The sequence below is a fragment of the Cryptomeria japonica genome, chromosome 5, assembly GCF_030272615.1.
Source record: "Cryptomeria japonica chromosome 5, Sugi_1.0, whole genome shotgun sequence".
Taxonomy (NCBI): Eukaryota; Viridiplantae; Streptophyta; class Pinopsida; order Cupressales; family Cupressaceae; genus Cryptomeria; species Cryptomeria japonica.
The window spans coordinates 201,830,282-201,839,560 of NC_081409.1; the positions used below are offsets into that span (position 1 = coordinate 201,830,282).

General features: G+C 31.5%; 1 pseudogene; it reads right to left on the bottom strand.

Annotated features, from left to right (window-relative positions):
- Nucleotides 1–629: 629 nt before the first annotated feature.
- LOC131875806 (uncharacterized) lies at nt 630–6,968 on the bottom strand (annotated as a pseudogene).
- Nucleotides 6,969–9,279: the final 2,311 nt, after the last annotated feature.

Below are 9,279 nucleotides of genomic sequence, written 5' to 3' on the forward strand. Positions count from 1 at the left end.
AACTATTAAGCTCAATACCGGAGGTCTTAAAGCTCTTGCATAAACCCAACTTGATCACCTATGATCGACCAAATCCTCTGCATGAATGATTATTTCATTATTCGCTTGCATTACCTTATCCTTGACATGATCTACAAAGAGATCTTACACATATATATACAAACCCTCGACCTTGAACAACTAGGTCGGCCACCAGACAATAAAACCGATTATATAATTATAAAACATGGCGGCCAGAGACCAAACAAATATCATCCAGCCCATAAGTCATCCCATAAGCACATAGAGAAGTCCTAACAACATGTTACATTAAGCCAATCCATAACCTAGATAGTATCAGACCCAATTTAGGTCCACACACACTAAAGTAATGATCCCAATCAGTTAAGGCTCGAACACAATCACCATCAACATCTTGGATCCCTACCAGAATAGTGGTTCCTATAAAAAAAGAGATAAATTTTACTTGAGAATTGCTTCTTAAACTGGAAAGGCTTCAACATTATCATATACATTAAAAATAATAAGGGGCAGATCAACTTGGAGAGAGCATTAGCTCAAGGTAGGAAATTGAAGCAGTTGATCTAAAGGTACAATGAGGAATTTGAGATTGTGAACTCTTGCTCAGACCCATTTAAACCAGCTATCTTCTACCATCCATCTATATTCTACTCTAAGAAAGAATCTATCTCAATAGTCATCTAAATTCTGCTTAAGTATGAGATAGGCAGATGACATTGACTCAAAACCATTAAGTATGATATAGGGAGATGAGATTGACACAAGCCTTCTGGGTTATCAAATTTTTACCTATAGTCGTGGATCCACTGCTGCCTACCCAGCTTATTGTCCATCCACCACACTGATATCCCAGATTGTCTACATGATTGCCCACTACTAGTATCTTCTAGGCATTCTTGTTTAAAGGTAATAATGGTTTCTCACCCCTGTTTCCATTCTTCAAGAGAACCAGTGACTTGCAAACTGCCTCTCTGGCTATTTCGAGAGGCTATTTCTCTGTGAGCCTGAACCAAAACAAAAATTTACTAAAAATCAAAATGAAATCCACTTGCTTCTTGTCAACATTGTAATACAATGTCCTCAAAGTGAAAAATACATGCAATGCAAGTGGATTTCATTTTACTCACAGGATTTCCAACCATGCCCAACAATGATCTGTCTGTTTTGGGATGTTCAAACAAGCCAACAATGAACTTGACCCTGAGAATCCTCCTAACTGCATCATCTATTCTGCTCATAGAAATCTGGCTTGGATTGACTAATTCTGTAAGGTTACTGATGTAATTTTCACAATCTGAAATGTTAAATCCCTGTACTCAAAATGATCAAGCCAATTATCAGTTCAAGATTTCTTGCATATTGTCTGGGCAGGTATTTCATGATTTTCTTGTAATAGAAAAGACATGTTTCTTAAATGGCCCTGCTCCGTGTATTAATCAGAAAAAAAAATCGGTAAGCTTTGGAAATCCAATGGAAGTGGTGTTCTGATTAGAGTTCTTCCTCTGTAATAAAATTATTATTATAGAAAATAAATAAAATGAATCACTCTATTTGTCATATTTACTTACTTTGAATCCGAGTTCATCTTTCAAAATCCTAGTTAGAAGGTGTTGGTTTGCATGCATTTTTTCTCCATTCCAGCTAGAGTAAGAAGCCATGATAGTTGAAACACCCTTTGCCAAGGAGTACAAGTATGGATGCATGTGAATCTGGAAAAGATCGTAGTAGGTTGCCAAAGTATTGTGTTCATTGAATCCTCCCTCTGTTCCACCATCTCCAACCAAATGCCTGGCACAAGCTACAACATTCAGTCTGAAATTGAACATTTGAATAGAAGAAAATCATGAATAGGAAAAACATTCCCAAGAGTTTTCAAAATAAATGAAAAATGGTAACAAAGCTAGCATACCATCCCCCCACATATGGATAGCCATTAGGATGTTCTTCAGGAGGAGAGCCCTGTAGCCCTTCAATGATTTCTGCCATTTTTAGAACTACTTCAGTATCTTCACTGTAACATTCATAACACCTTCCCCATCGTGGATCACAACGAACCTGTTCAATTATTGTGATTGCAGTATAAGAAAACCAAACAATACTATAAACTCGAAGACTTTAACTACAGAGGTCAATTTTGCCTTCAGTTATACATTAAACTTCAAAGTTCTAAATACCATACATCCAAAGACTCTTGACAATAATCTTGTTCAATTATTGTGATTGTAGTATAAAAAAACCAGACAATACTATAAACTCAAAGACTTTGATTGCAGAGGTCAATTTTGCCTTCAGTTATACATTAAACTTCAAAGTCCTAAATATCATACATGCAAAGACTCTTGACTACAGAAGGCAATTTCGCTTTCAATTATACATTAAAGTTATAATAAGGCATCAAGAAATCTTAGTAAACTATAATGATATTCCTATAACAATATAACTACAAAATACAATATTGACATGCACCAAGCATTTTAAAGGAAAATTAGAGAACTAATACATTGAAGCTAGCAATAACTACTACACCTTCTGTTACTCGATCACAATAGACATCCAACAAATTTTATTGAGGCCATCAACAAACAAGGAACTAGAGTCAAGGTTGACGTTCCCGCTTCAAAGATGAGGTCATGCAACTCTATGGTGGGAGAATCTTCAAAACACTAGGAGTCAATGAAAGGTGAAAATTAAGTTGTGGCCAAAGGTATTGAAGCACTTAAAGACTAGATTCATGCCTTCAGATTATGAGCAGAAGCTTTTTAGAGAATTTTAGAACTTCAAACAGGAGGAGTCCTCCATATCTGCCTACACTGAAGAATCTATGAAGCTGAACTAATTTGCAAGAAGACAATGCACATACTATGGCCAGGTATATTAATAGACTTAGATTCCAGCTACAAAATGAGTTAACCTTACTCAAGGTGAATTCTGTAGATGAAGTTATCAATTAACTTTAAGAACAGAAGAGAAATTGAATAGAGTAAGCAAAGCAGCCAGCAAAAGAGGTGGTAATTCAAATAGAGGAAGGAACAAGGATGATTGAGGTTGAGAGTAAGTGCAGTTATGGTATAAAGGACAATGTCTAAAAGAATTTGTATTGTTAACAACATCACACTAAGCTAAGACAAGAAGACCATCTCAAGAAATATGAAAAAGAAAGCATGCCTAAATGGCAGAACACAGAGGAGGAGAAGGAACCACTGGGAGATTTTTATTCCTTTAACTTTATTTCTGTTTTAATTGATTTATGTGCAAGTGATGTGAAAAATAATGATGATTTTCAGTGGAGGAGAACTCCTAAGCCTTCCAGGAGCTGCAAAAAGAAGAAGATAAACTGGCAAAGGAGGAGGATCTCTATTCCAACAAGTGATTGGAAGCAAAAGAAAACAAAAAGTGAAGATTTAAGAAGAAATTTAATTTGGTGGAAGAGAACACCATGGCTTGATTCTTCAAGTCAAAAAGGATGGTCAAAAGGATGATTCTCATGCAAATAAGCTTAAACCAAGAGGTTCAAAATTTTAAAAGAAGGGGAGAATGATGCAAACTAATTTTTGTGTTTTAAGAGGCATGATCAAACCTATCCCCTAGATTTAGGAGACTAGTCTAATAGTATTTGCTATGTTTAGAATAGTTAGTAACGGCACAAAATAGTGGGAGACAATTCTTGCATGATTACTAAAGATCAAGAGTTAGTATTCTATTAGGACTCAGTGTCTTTGTGAGGAAAGGAAGAGATATTAAATTGTAGATGTGTAATGGGAGAGATAGAATAGGTAGGAGAGTTAGATCCTGAGTTTTGTAAATATTTTGTAGTCATTGGGAACATATCGGTTGTGCTACTAATTCTCTGCAAAGACTCTATTAGAAAACTGCAGAAATCATTTATGTTTTATATCTATCCATACAGGCCTAAAAAGACAATGGACATCACTTTCCTTGTTGCACCAAGGCCTATGTTATGTGGAAAAATGGTTGCTCCATAAACATTATTATGGCCATGAACAGCATCAGTTCCAAAAATCATAGGAATCCAAAGACGGGAGCTCAGAGCCCCATCCTCGAAACTATCTACCATATCAGCCCACATTTCTGGAGATGCCTCAATTCTAGGGATACTTCCTCTGCCATTCAAAACACTACCTGCATTTATAATATATAATATGCAAAATACGTGAGATCCAAATTACTATTTAAATTAACAGAAACATTATAAATAACGTGTATTAACATGGGAAAATATCAATACTTCCAAAATCATGATGACCCATCTAGATTTTAACCGTAATGCAATACATCCATAAAAGTCTGCGGTATACAAAGAACCCTTGAGATTCAAATTTCTACATCAATAAATAATGATGTCATAAAAAAAAATCTGATACGAACATGGTACCATAGCAGTCATTCAAAACTATCATGACTCTCCTTAGCCACAACACACACAATCCATGAGGTAACAACACAACAGTACAACATTCTTTCAAAATTGGTATGAGCCACTTTTGCCCAATAAAAGACATCCTTTAAAAAATGATGTACAAACAAAACTCCATTCAAACATATCATGATCCAGCTATCTCCAAAAATCCATAAAAAATTCAAATACCCAATGAACAAATACAGAATAGAAAAATTAATCTTTTGACCCCAATTTTAGCATTTAAACCACTCACGAGCTCAAATTAATACAATCCTTATGTTCGATCAATCTCAATAGTGTAACACATGCAAAATTCATTGCAAAAGAAATGCCACTCTAATTTTATGAAATGCGACAACCATCTTACTTTGTATGATAAGTAAATGGCCCAATACAAATGCAGTGCAATTTCCATTGCAAGCATTTCACAAGCTACAAACCTTAAAAATTAATGCCTCAAAGGATTTAATTTACCATAACATACCCAATTCATCTAACTAAAAATGCATGCAGTATACAAGTACCAAAGACGTACCTTCAAATGCACAAATGATAGAACCATCTTTTTTTCGGAAAAACATTCAGCTAAAAAAACACAATATAACTGCAGAATAACATCCAGTTCACACTTATCCCAAGCTAGAAGCCTTTAAACCTTAAATAGAAAAAGTAATTCACCATAATGCCTACCCTTCACACTAAGGTAAGGTTCCATAGAGAGGGCTTTCTAAAAGAATTCAGCGGGTGTTGTTGAGACTTTTTAGTAATATTTTAAATCTGGTGGTCCCATGAATTTATAGTAATATTTTAAATCTGGTGGTCACATGAATTTAGTAGTGCAGTTCAGCTTAAAAATTGAAGGGCATTGGTGGTCTCATGAAGAATGTTGTGAATAGTAAGTATTATTTTCCTTCTATTTCTTTTCTGGGGGAATCTTAAATATTAACTAACTAACAAGTGGCAAAAAAATTCCTAAGCTGGTTGGGCAATTTCCTGCCCCTGCTGAAATATTCAGTCCTAAAAAGTAGGGGCTGCTATTTTTCAGAAAAACATTCCTGCAGCATTTTTATTTTATTTTATGGTACCTCCCACTCCATAAAAATAGATCTTGAAGCCTCTGAAGCCCCCTTAAAACCTTACCCTAACATCCTGTTCCCATGCGGCTGCTTAACTCTATTTTTTGCTTAAATTTAAGCAGTTAAGTGTTTCCATGCAACTTAAAAATTGTCAAAAAAAGGGATAATTTGGAATCTTTCCTATTTTGGTGGAGCAGCTATTGTTTAGGAATTAGAAATAAGCTATGGAACAAAAAGGGGGCTGGAAATAAGCAGTGGCTGCACAATTTTCTTTCCCTTTTTTTTAAAGATTTTATTTCTTTTTTCTTTCCAAATTTTAAGTGCACAAATTAGTATTAATGCTATTAATACAAATTTAAGATGTTTTGCTTAAAAATAAGCAGCAAACATAAATATTCATGGGGTCAGCTGCTTCACAAATAATCCCTAAAAATATTGAACAACGGCTGCTAGCCAAAATAAGCTAAGCAGCCCCATCGGAACATAAATTCTGATATAAAATGCAGTATATTAACCTGTCCATATACATTTCAAGCTATGCCCAAAAAGATTATACAGTACAACCAATCCATACCACAATCTACAACCTTTTAAAACCTACACAGTGAAAAAAAAAATATATATATATATATATATATATATATATATATATATATATATATATATATATATATATATATATATCCAGTTCCTGCTAAGTTACGATATCTAAAACCCCAAACCAGGAATTATCCTTAAACTAATGCAATTTAATATATCAAAAAAACTGACCTTAAATTTCTTGGATTAATACCCTATTCATAACCATTCCAAGCCAGAATGCCATAATTCCGACAATCCAACAACACCGTATAAATCCCAGAAAACAAATGTAGCAGTGACACCCAATTCATGCTTATCCCAAGCTACAATACCATAATTCCTACAATCTAATAACATAGTATAACTCCCCATTTCAAGCTATATTACTCAATTCATTACCCTGTTGCAATCTAAAATAACCAATTCAGAATTTTTTTTAAAAAAATGGAGTATGAGACCCAGTTGGATCAAAATAATCCTAAGCCACAAGACTAAAAACATTCATACCTATTCCAAGGTCCCTTATAATTGCAGGAGTAGCCACTACTCTCTCAATTTGGGCCTTATAATTGCAGGAGTAGCCACTACTCTCTCAATTTGGGTTCATCTGCCCAATTTTCTCAGCCAAAGTTATCCTTGAAAGCAAATCCTCAATCCTGTCTTCAACTGGCTGGTGGGGATCCTTATAAACCACTGTAGAGTTCCTGTGTTCTGCATTGCTATCTTGGGAATTTCCTTTGGGAAAGGTCAACTGTGTACTGATTGCAGCCATGATCACAACCAACACCAGAACTCTGATCAAGAGTTTCTTATCCATAGCATATATAGAGCATTTTTAATGTGAGTAAATTACTGTGGGTCACTTCCACGTTGCGTAAAGATTACGTGAACCTTGATTACAACTGAAAGTTCTGAATATTCTTGGGTGTACATATGTCATGAGGGAGCAGTGATTTTTAACGGTCATCTGTTTGACCGTAACTGTTTTTCCAAATTTTGAGCTTGCAATTTGAATTTAACGTAATGTTAAACTGGATGGCTTATTTCTCATTTAGATGTGTATGATTGTTTGAAATTATGATTAGTTGGCATTAATATTTCACAATTCACTGTTTGAAATTATGATTAGTTGGCATTAATATTTCACAATTCACAGTTTATTAGACTAAGTGTATGAGTTTTGATTTAAATTGTATATGTTTTTTTATTTTTTCAATCATAGTAGTCTTTCATCAAGAAGAGGAAAATGTGTAATAGGATTGTAAAAGTAGATATAAAGGAGAGAGGAGAGTTGGGATGAGGGAAAAGATTAGAAAAAAAACAATTAAAAATTAAAATTAAAAAAAATTTAAAAAATGAAGTTAAACGTGAGAACTCTAGACATAACGATGACAATAAATATAAAAACAAATAAAATCAAATAAATAGACATAAGATGAGATAATAATCTAGAAAAGAGAAGCATATAAAACAATAAAATTATATATATATAAGAACAAAAAGAAAACCAAAAGAGACACTAACCTATAAAAATTGGGATACTAATCTATATATATGTGCATAAAAAGGAGATGCTAATCTATATAGACATATATTAACCTAAAAAGACACACAAACCATTAAATACAAATTTAATCCAGAAAAATTCTGCACAATCTAATCCAAAAACATATATAATAAATACAAATTTGTTAATAATTTTACCATAATAAAAATTAATTTATCTTAACACTATAAACATGATTGAAAAAGAATTGCATATTAACCTAAACATAAAGTTATATGTGTGTGCATAAGGAGAAACTAAGGTATATAACTTAGGTAAAAACAAAAAGAAAACCAAAAGATATGCTTACCTATTATCATTGAGAGGTATTTAACATATATAAATATTAAAAAAATAAAAAAAATTAAAAGAAATATTAACCTATAATTATAAAAAGGGTTTCTCCTTTTTATAACCATAGTAAAAATAACTTTATCTTAATATCACAAACACGAATCTGAAAAAGAGAAGCATATTACCTTAAACATAAAGTTATGTGTGTATAAGAAGAAAATCACGTATATAACTTAGATAAAAAAAAAAAAAAAAACCAAAACATATACTTACCTATAATCATAAAAAGGAAGTATCTAACATATATAAATATAAAAACAAAAACAAAATTAAAAGAGATATTAACCTATAATCATAAAAAGAAGGTATCTAACATATATAAATATAAAAACAAAAACAAATTAAAAGAGATATTAACCTATAATCATAAAAAGGAGGTAACTTTATATATATGTGTGTAAAAGACATACTAATTTATAATTGTCTATAATCATAAAAAGGAGATACCTTCTTTATAAGTGAGTAACTCTTTTGATTTTGTTTTTGTTTCTATCTTTATATACTTTAGATTCCTCTTTTTTATGATTATAGGTTAATTTGTCTTGTGTTTTTTTTTTAATTATGATTATAATAAAAAAAAACTGTGCGCTTCTCTTTTTTAGATTAATATCTTTTTTGTTTTAGGTAATCTATATATGTCAATATTGATTAGTATCATTGAGAGGTATTTAAGATAATAAATATAAAAATAAAAGAAATATTAACCTATAAATTAAAAGAAATATTAACCTATAATCATAAAAAAGATATCTCCTTTTTATAACCATAATAAAAATAACTTTATCTTAATATCATAAACATGAATCTGAAAAAGAGAAGCATATTAACTTAAACATAAATTTATGTGTGTATAAGGAGAAAGTAACATATATAAATATACAAATAAAAAGAAAAATTAAAAGAGATATTAACCTATAATCATAAAAAGAAAGTATTGCCTTTTTATGATTATATATATATATATATATATATATATATGACACTAATTTATAATTGTCTATAATCATAAAAAGGAGATACCTTCTTTATAAGTAACTCTTTTGATTTTGTTTTTGTTTTTATCTTTATATACTTTAGATACCTCTTTTTTAGATTAATATGTTTTTTGTTTTAGGTAATCTATATATGTCAATATAGATTAGTATCATTGAGAGGTATTTAACATATATAAATATAAAAATAAAAATAAAATAAAAATAAATATTAACCTATAATCATAAAAAGGGTATCTCCTTTTTATAACCATAATAAAAATAACTTTATCTTAATATCATAAACAT